The 12077-nt window shown below is 39.6% G+C and overlaps 1 pseudogene; it reads left to right on the forward strand.

The window, feature by feature from the left end:
• Positions 1-905: 905 nt before the first annotated feature.
• LOC138846866 (cullin-4B pseudogene) lies at positions 906-2369 on the forward strand (annotated as a pseudogene).
• Positions 2370-12077: the final 9708 nt, after the last annotated feature.

Raw genomic sequence — 12077 nt, forward strand, 5'->3', positions numbered from 1 at the left:
AATAATAGATGATTTTTTTTTTAATGATGATGAAATCAGATCAGACCTATTGTCATGTTTAATCCCAGTGAGAGTCAAGTTGGGAGTTGATAGTTTCTTTTCTTTTTTTTTTTTTTTTTTTTTTTTTTTTTTTTTTTTTTTTTTACAGAGGATCAGTTTAGTATGCATTAAGTAAAGATTTCAACAGTTTGCACCCCCATAGAAACACAAAGTGAAATATATTATTTGAGTACTCGTTATAGCATTAAATCTCAATGCACAGCACATTAAGGACAGAGATCCTACATGAGGAGTAAGTGCACAGTGACTCCTGTTGTTGACTTTACCAATTGACACTCCTGTCTATGGCATCAGTAATCTCCCTATGCTCCAGTCATGAGTTTCCAAGGCTATGGAAGCCCTCTGAGTTCTCCGACTCTTATCTTGTTTAGACAAGGTCATAGTCAAAGTGGAGGTTCTCTCCTCCCTTCAGAGAAAGGTACCTCCTTCTTTGAAGACCTGTTCTTTCCACTGAGATCTCACTCACAGAGATCTTTTGCCAGAGTGTCTTGGCTTTCCATGCCTGAAATACTCTCATGGGCTTTTCAGCCAGATCTGAATGCCTTTAGGGCTGATTCTGAGGGCCAGAGTGCTATTAATCTATGTTGAGGGGATTCTTGTATAAGGTGTAAGGTAGGGGTCTTGCTTCATGCTTCTGCATGTGGAAATCCAGTTTTCCCAGCACCATTTTTGAATAGACTGTCTTTTCTCCAGGAATTGGTTTTAGATCCTTGATCAAATGTAAGTTGGCTGTAGATGTTTGGATTGATTTCTGGTGTTTCAATTCTGTTCCATTGGTCTATCCATCTGTTTCTGTACCAGTACCATGCTGTTTTGATTACAACTGCCCTGTAGTATGTCCTGAAATCTGGTATTGTGATGCCTCTGGTTCTAGGGGAACACTTAACAGCAATTCTTCAGAAAGGTTTAATAACCTTCTTGATGAAAACCGAATTCAAGATTTGTCTCTCCTGTACCAGCTCTTCAGTAGAGTTCGAGGTGGGGTTCAGGTTCTCTTGCAACAGTGGATTGAGTACATCAAGGCATTTGGCAGCACTATTGTGATTAATCCTGAAAAAGATAAAACCATGGTTCAAGAATTGCTAGATTTTAAAGATAAGGTTGATCATATAATCAATATCTGCTTTCTGAAGAATGAAAAGTTTATCAATGCCATGAAAAAAAGCATTTGAAACATTCTTTAACAAGAGACCAAATAAACCTGCTGAACTTATAGCCAAGTATGTGGATTCAAAGCTTCATGCAGGCAACAAAGAAGCTACAGATGAAGAACTTGAGAACATGTTGGATAAAATTATGATCACATTCAGATTTATCTATGGCAAGGATGTTTTTGAGGCCTTCTATAAGAAAGATTTAGCCAAGCATCTGTTAGTTGGGAAGAGTGCATCTGTAGATGCTGAAAAATCAATGCTGTCCAAACACAAACGTGAATGTGGAGCTGCTTTCACCAGCAAGCTTGAAGGGATGTTTAAAGACATGGAGCTTTCTAAAGACATCATGATTCAGTTCAAACAGTATATGCAGAACCAGAATGTACCTGGAAATATTGAATTAACTGTGAATATTCTGACAATGGGTTATTGGCCAAAATATGTACCTATGGAAGTCCATTTACCACCAGAGATGGTAAAGCTTCAGAAGATTTTTAAGACATTTTACCTAGGTAAACACAGTGGCAGGAAACTTCAGTGGCAGTCAACCCTAGGACACTGTGTACTAAAAGCAGAGTTTAAAGAGGGCAAAAAAGAACTCCAGGTCTCTCTCTTTCAAACACTGGTGCTGCTAATGTTTAATGAGGGAGATGAGTTCAGTTTAGAAAAGATCAAACAGGCTACTGGAGTCGAGGATGGAGAGTTAAGGAGAACATTGCAGACATTAGCCTGTGGAGAAGCCTGGCAAAAATTCCAAAGGACAAAGATATAGAAGATGGTGACAAGTTCATTTGTAATGATGATTTCAAACACAAACTTTTCAGGATAAAGATCAATCAAATCCAGATGAAAGAGACGGTTGAGGAACAAGCAAGTACTACAGAAAGAGTATTTCAAGACAGACAATATCAAACTGATGCTGCAATTGTTCAAATTATGAAGATGAGAAAGACATTTAGTCACAATTTGCTTGTTTCAAAAGTGTACAACCAATTGAAATTCCCAGTAAAGCCTGTTGATCTTAAGAAAATAATAGAATCCTTAATTGACTGGGACTACATGGAAAGAGATAAAGAAAATCCAAACCAGTACAACTATATTGCATAGATGTTGACCTTGGCACACTAGGGGACCTATGCAGTAGCCAGTGATAAACTAACCTGTTGATCCTAAAAAAATAAATAAATAAAAATAAAAAAAAATAAAAAACAACCTCAGCTTGACATCCATTTCTGGAGAGCCCAGGCTTCATACGCCACTGAATTTGAAAGGAATTTCCAATGAAAAAGGTTTTATATTGGCTTGGAAAAGGGCTGCCTAGTTTTTCAAAAAACTAAAAAAGGATTTTCTGTATACTAGGTTTAACTTTTAAGCTGCCCAGGTCAAAGATAATTAAAAGTTATTTCCTTTCCACTGATTTCCAAATTGGAAAACATACATAGTGACACTTTGTAACAAAGGTTGTTTTTTTTTTTTTGTAACAAAGGTTTTCAGAAATTTTGTAGGATACAAAAGATCAAGGTTGACATAGGCTACTAATCCCATTCCATATCATATGAATATTTATGTAACAAGACCAGTCGAAATGATTAAAGTTTTTCCTTTGGCTGCACTTTCTTGTCTTGCCCTCTGGCAAACAAAAAATAAGGATTTGGATGACTGATTTTATATCATGAAATCCATAACCACTACCCCAATTGATCCATGAAAAATGGATCCGTAGAGTGCCTTTTAACCTGCTGTTCATGAAGTCTTGATAGCTCAGATGATGAGGTTTCTACCACTTCCCTTGCAGGTTAAATCCAAGCAATCATATGTTTGTCAGGAGATAGATCCTGATAGAAATCTTCATTAACCTTTCTTAGCTTTACATGAACTTCTGAGCATATGAATAATGCATTCATTTGTCTATGGATACATAGGTCACAATCTACTCTTTATTGAATAGAGTACTGCTCATATACTTTCTGGAAGGGATTATGGGGCATCAAATACCAGACACTGTTAGTTCAACTTATGGATATTTGCCAGTTAAACCCCATTTCTCCAGAGGCACTCAACATAAAAATCTACTAACATTCAAGGCTTAGGTGGAGCCAAGAAACATGTCTTCAGATGGAAAGGACTGTGGTCTTTTGAATCATCTGTATAACTTTTTGTTAGCTAGTTAGGCAATAAAGTAACATTCATTAATGTAAAAGAGAGAAGAGGGAGGGAGAGAGAAAAAGAGGGAGAGAGAGAGAGAGAGAATAAATAATCTGTTTCAGTCCATGAAACTTATTCTCTCTCTCTCTCTAACTCTTGCCTGTGGAAAAAAAGAAAGTAAGTTGAGGCTGATGCTGTAGTTTAGGAGGTAAAGCCACCACCTGTGGTGCCGGGATCCCATATGGGTGCCAAATTGGTCCTAGATCCTCCACTTCCAATCCAACTCCCTACTAATATGCCTGGGAAAGGAGCAGGAGACACCCCAAGTACTTAGACCCCTGCACTCATGTGGGAGACCTGTTGGCCAGTACTGTAGCTCACTAGGCTAATCCTCCACCTGTGGCACCAGCACCCTGGTTTCTAGTTCCGGTTGGGGCACCAGATTCTGTCCCGGTTGCTCCTCTTCCAGTCCAGCTCTCTGCTGTGGCCCAGCAGTGCAATGGAGGATGGCCCAAGTGCTTGGGCCCTGCACCTGCATGGGAGACCAGGAGGAAGCACCTGGCTCCTGGCTTCAGATCGGCAAAGCGCGCCAGCCATGGTGGCCATTTATGGGGTGAACCAACAGAAAAAGAAGACCTTTTTCTCTGTCTCTCTCTTACTGTCTAACTCTGCCTGTCAAAAAAAGTCATGGTGGAGACCTGGAAGAATATCCTGCATACTGGCTTTGCATACTGGCCATTTGGGGTGTGAACCAACAGATGGAAGAGTTCACTATCTTTGTCTCTCTGCCATTCAAATAAATAAGTAAATAAATATTTAAATATTCCTTCTCAAGATTATGAGGGGTGCCTACAGAAATAATATGCAATTCTTAAGACAGGGTCTATGCAAAAACTGAATCTTTCTCTGTAATTTTTTATTTATATAAGGTGAACAAATCCATGTATTTGATATATACAGATTTAGCAGCACAGTGATACTTCCTTCCCTATCCTCCCCTCCAGCCCATATTCCTACTCTCTCTCCTCCTTTCTTTTTCTTCTTTTTAATTTTTACAATGATATATTTTATAACCATAATCTTAACCCTCCACTATTAAATAATCCAACAAAAAGTAAGAAGAAAAACACACTGTTCCACAACAGCAGATACAAAGGCTGTAAACAATAATCAAATCTCAAAACTTAAATTTCACTTACATATTTAAAAATTTTTGTATTCTGTAAGTTACTACAGATCAGGGAAAACTTACTATATTTGTCTTTTAGGGACTAGATTATTTCATTAAGTTTAATGGTTTCCAGTTGCATCAGATAATGACTACCTCTGTCATTTGTATTGTCAAGCACCAAACAGTAAGCAGTTTAGAAGTAATGAAATATGTTAAAGAGAAAAATGAATGAGGGGCATATCTGTCACACAGAAAATTCTTTGAACAATTTGGGAAAAGAAACATGTCTTGCTTGTACATGTTTAGAGCCCATACTGGTACCTTGTGTAGAAGGTAAACAAGATAACCACTTACTAAGTAAAACCACCTACTTCCATTTGATATATATTTTCATACTTCAAAAAAAATTCTACATGATCATTGTTTTGTTCCTAAAGACCTTTGGACAGTCTGAGAAACACAACCTGAACACAAACCTCAAAAGAATCAATTTCAGTTCACAATTGATCATAATGATAGGACTAAGAACCAAAGGGATCACATAAACAAGACTAGTGTCTGCTAATACTAACTGATAGAATTAAAAAGGGAGAGAATGATCCAACATGGGAAGAGGGATACACAGCAGACTCATAGAAGGGCAGATGTCCTAAACAGCACTCTGGCCTCAGAATCAGCCCTTAAGGCATTCAGATCAGGCTGAAGAGCCCATGAGAGTATTTTAGGCATGGAAAGCCAAGACACTCTGGCAAAAAAGAAAAGACCTAAATAAAAGATCTCTGCGAGTGAGATCCCAGTAGAAAGAATGGGCCATCAAAGAAGGAGGTACCTTTCTCTGAAGGGAGTAGAGAACTTCCACTTTGACTATGACCTTGTCTAAATAAGATCGGAGTCGATGAACTCAAAAGGCTTCTAAAGAGCTTAGGGTGATTACTGATGCCATAAACAAGAGTGTCAATTTGTTAATTCAACAACAGGAGTCACTGTGCACTTACTCCTCATGTAGGATCTCTGTCCTTAATGTGTTATACTATGTGAATTAATGGAAAAACTACTACTCAATTAGTACTTTATACTTTGTTTCTGTGTGGGTGCAAACTGTTGAAATCTTTACTTAATATATGCTAAATTGATCTTCTGTATATAAAGATAATTAAAAATGAATCTTGATGGCCCAAGTCCTTGGGCCCCTGCAACCATGTGGGAGACCCGGAGGAAGCTCCTGGATGCTGGCTTCAGACTGGTGCAGCTCCAGGTATTTCAGCCATCTGAGGAGTAAGTCAGTGGATGGAAGACCCCCTACCATCTCTCTCTCTTCCTCTCTGTGACTCTGCCCTTCAAATAAATAATTTCTAAAAAAAAAAATCCAATGTGGAACACAAGTAGAATAAAACAAATGATATAAAAACAAACCTGATTTGCAGGTGTTAGACAAGTATCTAAACTCAGATATACATAGTCCATACTGGGGGAATGCAAATTAACTTCTACAAAATAGACAGAGAAACTCCCTATAAGACTTCACCATTTCCAATGAGGTCATCCAGTGCAGAGCTCAATGTGAATATTATGCCTCTTGTATTTTTGCACAGCTTTCTCCACAGTTACTGTGGAGAAATCTTACTGTCCAGAGATCATATTGAGTTTTCTCAAGAATCACTGCCCCCACCCCAAATTGGCATCATATAATTCTACCTAACCTACAAACAACAACCATCCCCTAAATAGAGGGCCTAGCCCTGGCAATTGATCCCATGTTGGGCCTCTCATCAAGTGCAGGGTTTTCTCACTGTAAGCAGCCTGCATCTCCCTGGAAATTCTGGTTACAAGGATATGCTAAAAAATTAGGGCACTGAATGATTAACTGACTGAACCAAGGTGTACTTATCAATAACTTGTATAATTACATAAGGGTCTCTAAGGGATAGAAATCAAAGAAGAAACCATATAGCTCTTGCCACCTAGGAACTCAGGTCTTAGAAGATACTTTACATTTATGACTTGACTATAACTCTTGGTAGTTGCAGTTGTTTCTAGAACAATAACATGTCAGGATGTAATACAACCAATTATATGTATGATTTTTTTTCCTCCAATACTGAATAGACAGCCTGAAACTGTAAAACTGGAGCAATAATATACTTTTGGTATTTCTACTTACAAGATCTCACACCACTCTCTGTTGCATTTCTGCTCATGTTAGTGTAGTGACTACAAGGAAAACGGTCATGTTTCTCAACCAATATCTTGCAGCACAAGAAATCTGTGTCATAGTCAACAAAACATGAGCAGAGGATATCAACTTGCTAAGATTCCATTTTGTAATGTATATTTAGCAACCATAGTGTGCAAAATTGCAAATGAAATCTAACAGAATAAGCTTTTACACCAATATATTTCTGGAGAGATAATTGCTCTCCATTACATAGACAACTTACACTGTCTATTTTTAAGAAACTGAACATTCATCAAAAGTCAACACATCCTAATTGAGCATTCAATACTGGGTGACAGAGAAGATAGACAATACAGTGGTCTTCAAAAACTCATGAAAAGTGTATAGTATGAAAAAACTATGTGTGGATTTTAAAATATTACATGAAACTTACCTTTTAACACAATTTTAAATGAACTTCTTAAAGTTTCCTCACAGCTTTGGTATAAATCAGATAGTTGGGTAGAGACTAGACCATAGTTTCTCTTTAAGAAACTTTGAACCAGTTGTGTTTCAGAATTCAATTTATTGTTTTTTTTTTGTTTTTTTGTTTGTGAATTAAAAAAAACATGTACTCCCTATGTATCACATGACAGAACAGAACAGGGACTAGGGCTAATAACCATGAATAAATACATTACTATTCATGTAGCTTTTTATAGGAATATTCACACAGGGTTGGACCAAAATTCCATAAATCCTCATATGAATTCTGTCAAACTTTCCCCAAAATCCGTTAATAAAAATTATTTTAAAAAGTGATGGATTTTAGAATTATGAAGGGGGAGGGTTTGGGATTTGTGATATTATCAGCAGCAGATATTTCAGTAACAATGCAGTAACTACCATTTTTATTTTTAGCATCTATTCTATGTAATGCAATTATGATAAACATACAGAATAATTCTAAAAATCTTGTAAGATTGGTGTGCTCATTTTACAAATGACAAAACTAAGAATCCGAGAATGAAGTTATTTACCCAAAGTCAGCAACAATATGATTCAAATTGAACCTGGTTCATATCAATACTACAGTAATTTAAATAACTCAAGTTCTAATCATGTCTATCCAGATACAACCATGACACGCACACAGTGTGTGACAGAGCCCCAGAGGGTAGGCTTGCATTATTATACCCTTCCCCAAAATTCTCAGAACACTATCTGGCACATAATAGTCATTCATGTTTATTTAATATGTGAATTAATGAACTGGTTAACTTTTCTTATAATTAAATCTTAATTCATGGTGCTACTTTTATTTTTTTAAATATTTATTTGAAAGTGTTACACAGAGAGAGAGAGAGAGAGAGAGAGAGAGGTCTTGCATCCACAGGTTCACTCCCCATTTGGCTGCGAATTGCCAGAGCTGCGATGATCTGAAGCCAGGAGCCAGGAGACTCCTCTGGGTCTCCCATGCGGGTGAAAGGGCCCAAGGACTTGGGCCATCCTCCACTGCTTTTCCAGGCCATAGTACAGAGCTGGATCTGAAGTGGAGCACCAGGGGCTTGAACCGGCACCCATATGGGATGCTGGCACTGCAGGTGGCGGCTTTACCGTCCAGGCCCCCATTGTGCTGCTTTTAAATGGCTTTCATTCATTAGTGCACTTACCATTAATATCATCCATCTGAGGAAAAAAAAAAAAACCCTCACCCAGTCCTATGCAGTGTGAATCTTACACTCCACAGTGCCTGTCTCAAAGTTTTCTAGGTTCCCCTCTTGTGCCTGGGAATAGCCTAAGCAACTATATGATTAACCACATGCCATTTCATAGAATTTTTTTTTTTTGACAGGCAGAGTGGACAGTGAGAGAGAGAGACAGAGAGAAAGGTCTTCCTTTTGCCATTGGTTCACCCTCCAATGGCCGCTGCGGCCGGCACGCAGGAGCCAGGAGCCAGGTGCTTTTCCTGGTCTCCCATGGGGTGCAGGGCCCAAGCACCTAGGCCATCCTCCTCTGCACTCCCTGGCCACAGCAGAGAGCTGGCCTGGAAGAGGGGCAACCGGGACAGAACCGGCGCCCCGACCGGGACTAGAACCCGGTGTGCCGGCGCCGCAAGGCGGAGGATTAGCCTAGTGAGCCGCGGCGCCGGCGGCATTTCATAGAATTTTATTCAGTCATTTTCTTTTTAGAAAATGTGTCTACTTAGAAATGTTGATAAATGCATTAATAATTGTATGGAGTGCAGTGCAAAATTTTAAGACATGTACACAATGTGTGCTGATCAAATCAATGTAATTAAGATTCCTGTTCTTTATCATTACTTTATGATTGGAGCCTTGGAGCACCTCTTCTATTTTCTCAGAAAATATGTAATATTTATTGTAAACAAAAATCACCCCATTCAGCTGTGTAACTCTAGGAACTGTCTAATACTGATTTGGAAGCCATTAGCCCACCTCCTTATTTTTATTTATTTATTTATTTATTTATTTATTTGAAAGGCAGAGTTACAGAAAAGGCAGAGGCAGAGGCAGAAAGAGAGAGAGAGAGAGAGAGAGAGAGAGAGAATCTTCCATCTGCTGGTTCACTCCCCAGATGGTGACAATGGCCATAGCTGTGCTGATCTGAAGCCAGGAGCTTCTGTGTCTCCCACATGGGTGCAGAGGCCCAAGGACTTGGGCAGTTTTGTACTGCTTTCTCAGGCCATGGCAGAGAGCTGGATCAGAAGTGGAGCAACTGGGACTTGAACCGGTGCTCATATGGGATGCCATCACTGCAGGCAGAAGCCTTACCTGCTATGCCACAGTGCCAGCCCCAGCCCACCTCCTTCTAATCCCACCACCCCTCCAAGCTTCTGGTAATTGCTGTTCTATATTCAGATTGAAGTTTTTCTTTTAGCTCCACATATATTATGTTTATGGTATGATTCAATGAAGTAATATTTATAACTTCAAACTAAATATTTTTAAAAAAATTTTATTGGAAAGTAGAGAAGGAATAAGGAAATGGGGAAGGAGAGAGGTCAGAGACAGAGACACAGAAACAGATACACAAAGGGAGGTCTCCCATCCACTGGTTTACAACCCAATGCCAGCAATGTCCAGGGCTGGGCGAGGCCAAAGCCAGGAGCCAGGAGCTCAATATAGGTCTCCCACACGGGTAGTAAGGACAGAATCACTTGAATGAGTACCTGCTGCTACGTAAGGTATGCTAGAACTGGGAGCAGAGTTGCAACTTGACTCCAGGAACTCTGATTCGAGATGCAAGTACCCCTAATGGGCATCTTAACCACTACATCAAACACCCTACCCACCTAGATTTTATTATGCTGTAATATAGTTCACTTTCTTTTTTTTTTTTATCTTTTATTTAATGAATATAAATTTCCAAAGTACGACTCATGGGTTACAATGGCTTCCCCCCCCATACCGTCCCTCCCACCAACAACCCTCCCCTTTCCCACTCCCTCTCCCCTTCCATTCACATCAAGATTCATTTTCGATTATCTTAATATACAGAAGATCAGCTTAGTATACCTTAAGTAAGTATTTCAACAGTTTGCTCCCACATCAAGGTGGCATGTGCCAATGCCATCTCACTACTCCAAGTGATCAATTTCAGTTCACAATTGATCATAATGAAAGGACTAAGAGTCAAAGGGAGCACATAAACAAGTCTAGTATCTGCTAACACCAACCGATAGAATAAATAAAGGGGAGAGTGATCCAACATGGGAAGTGAGATACTCAGCAGACTCATAGAATGGCGGATGTCCTAAATAGCACTCTGGCCTCAGAATCAGCCCTAAAGGCACTCGGATCTGGCTGAAAAGCCCATGAGAGTATTTCAGGCATGGAAAGCCAAGACACTCTGGCAAAAAGACCTCTGTGAGTGAGATCCCAGTGGAAAGAACAGGTCTTCAAAGAGGGAGGTGCCTTTCTCTGAAGGGAGGAGAGAACCTCCACTTTGACTATGACCGTGTCTAAACAAGATAAGAGTCGGAGAACTCAAGGGGCTTCCATAGCCTTGGAAACTCATGACTGGTGCATAGGGAGATTACTGATGCCATAAACAGGAGTGTCAATTGGTAAAGTCAACAACAGGAGTCACTGTGCACTTACTCCTCATGTAGGATCTCGGTCCTTAACGTGCTGTACACTGAGGCTTAATGCTATAACGAGTACTCAAATATAGTTCACTTTCAACCTACATATTTATGTCTTTAGTTACAAATCTCAAATGTAATGTAATGTCCTTTAAAAATTATTTTAGACAAATAATGATTTATTTTACACACTTAAGACAAATCAAGTACAGTGTGCCAGAAATGGAGAAAACAAAGAAATACATCTATGTAAGATGAACATTACTAAATATTGCATTAAAGCGACTCTTACAAAATTATCTGAGAATTCTGCTAATACTCAATAATTTTATTTATTTATTTGAGAGGTAGAGTTACAGACAGTGAGAGAAAGAGAAAGGTCTTCCTTTAGTTAGTTCACTCCCCAAATGGCCACAATGGCCGGAGCTGCGCCGATCTGAGGCCAGGAGCCAGGTGCTTCTTCCCAGTCTCTCACATGGGTACAGGGACCCAAGGACTTGGGCCATCTTCTGCTTTCTCAGGACATAGGAGAGAGCTGGATTGGAAGAGGAGCAGCCGGGACTAGAACTGGTGCCCATATGGGATGACGGCACCACAGGCAGAAGATTAACCTATTGCACCATGGCACCAGCCCCTCAATAATTTTTAAAGATAATCAATTTTGGGGTCCAGCATTGTGCCAGTCCCATATCTGAGAGCTGGTTCATGTACTGGCTTCCCTGCTGTTGTGGTCATTTGGAGACTAAATCAATAAATCAAAAATCTCATTTCTGTCTCCATCTCCCACTCTCTTTCTGCCTTTCAAATAAACTTTTTTTAGAAGATTGTATTTATTTATTTGAGAGGTAGGGTTACAAACAGTGAGAGGGAGAACCAGAACCGGCTTCACACTCCTTCAACTGATGAAAGAAAGTGGAAAGGGAAACAGGAAGTGCAAGATGAGGAAGCTGAACTTGCTTTATAACAACCTGCCTTCCAGGGAAGTAATCCAGCACTGTGAGAGTGAGCATTCACAGGAGAAAGGCATTAGCCCACAATCAGGCTCTGCCCCCATGATCCAAACACCTGCCATCTGATCTCATCTCCTAACCCTGCCTCATGGGGAACAAGCCACACCTGAGTTTTTGCCAAGGTGAATGGTACTAAATTACAGTAGATCCCTTCCTCCTTTTTCTTTGTTTGTTTTTTGACAAGCAGAGTTAGACAGTGAGAGAGAGGGAGACAGAGAGAAAGGTCTTCATTCCATTGGTTCACCCCCCAAATGGCCGCTACACTGGCGCACTG

The sequence above is a fragment of the Oryctolagus cuniculus genome, chromosome 19 (assembly GCF_051225735.1).
Source record: "Oryctolagus cuniculus isolate XC-2025 breed Fujian yellow rabbit chromosome 19, ASM5122573v1, whole genome shotgun sequence".
NCBI lineage: Eukaryota > Metazoa > Chordata > Mammalia > Lagomorpha > Leporidae > Oryctolagus > Oryctolagus cuniculus.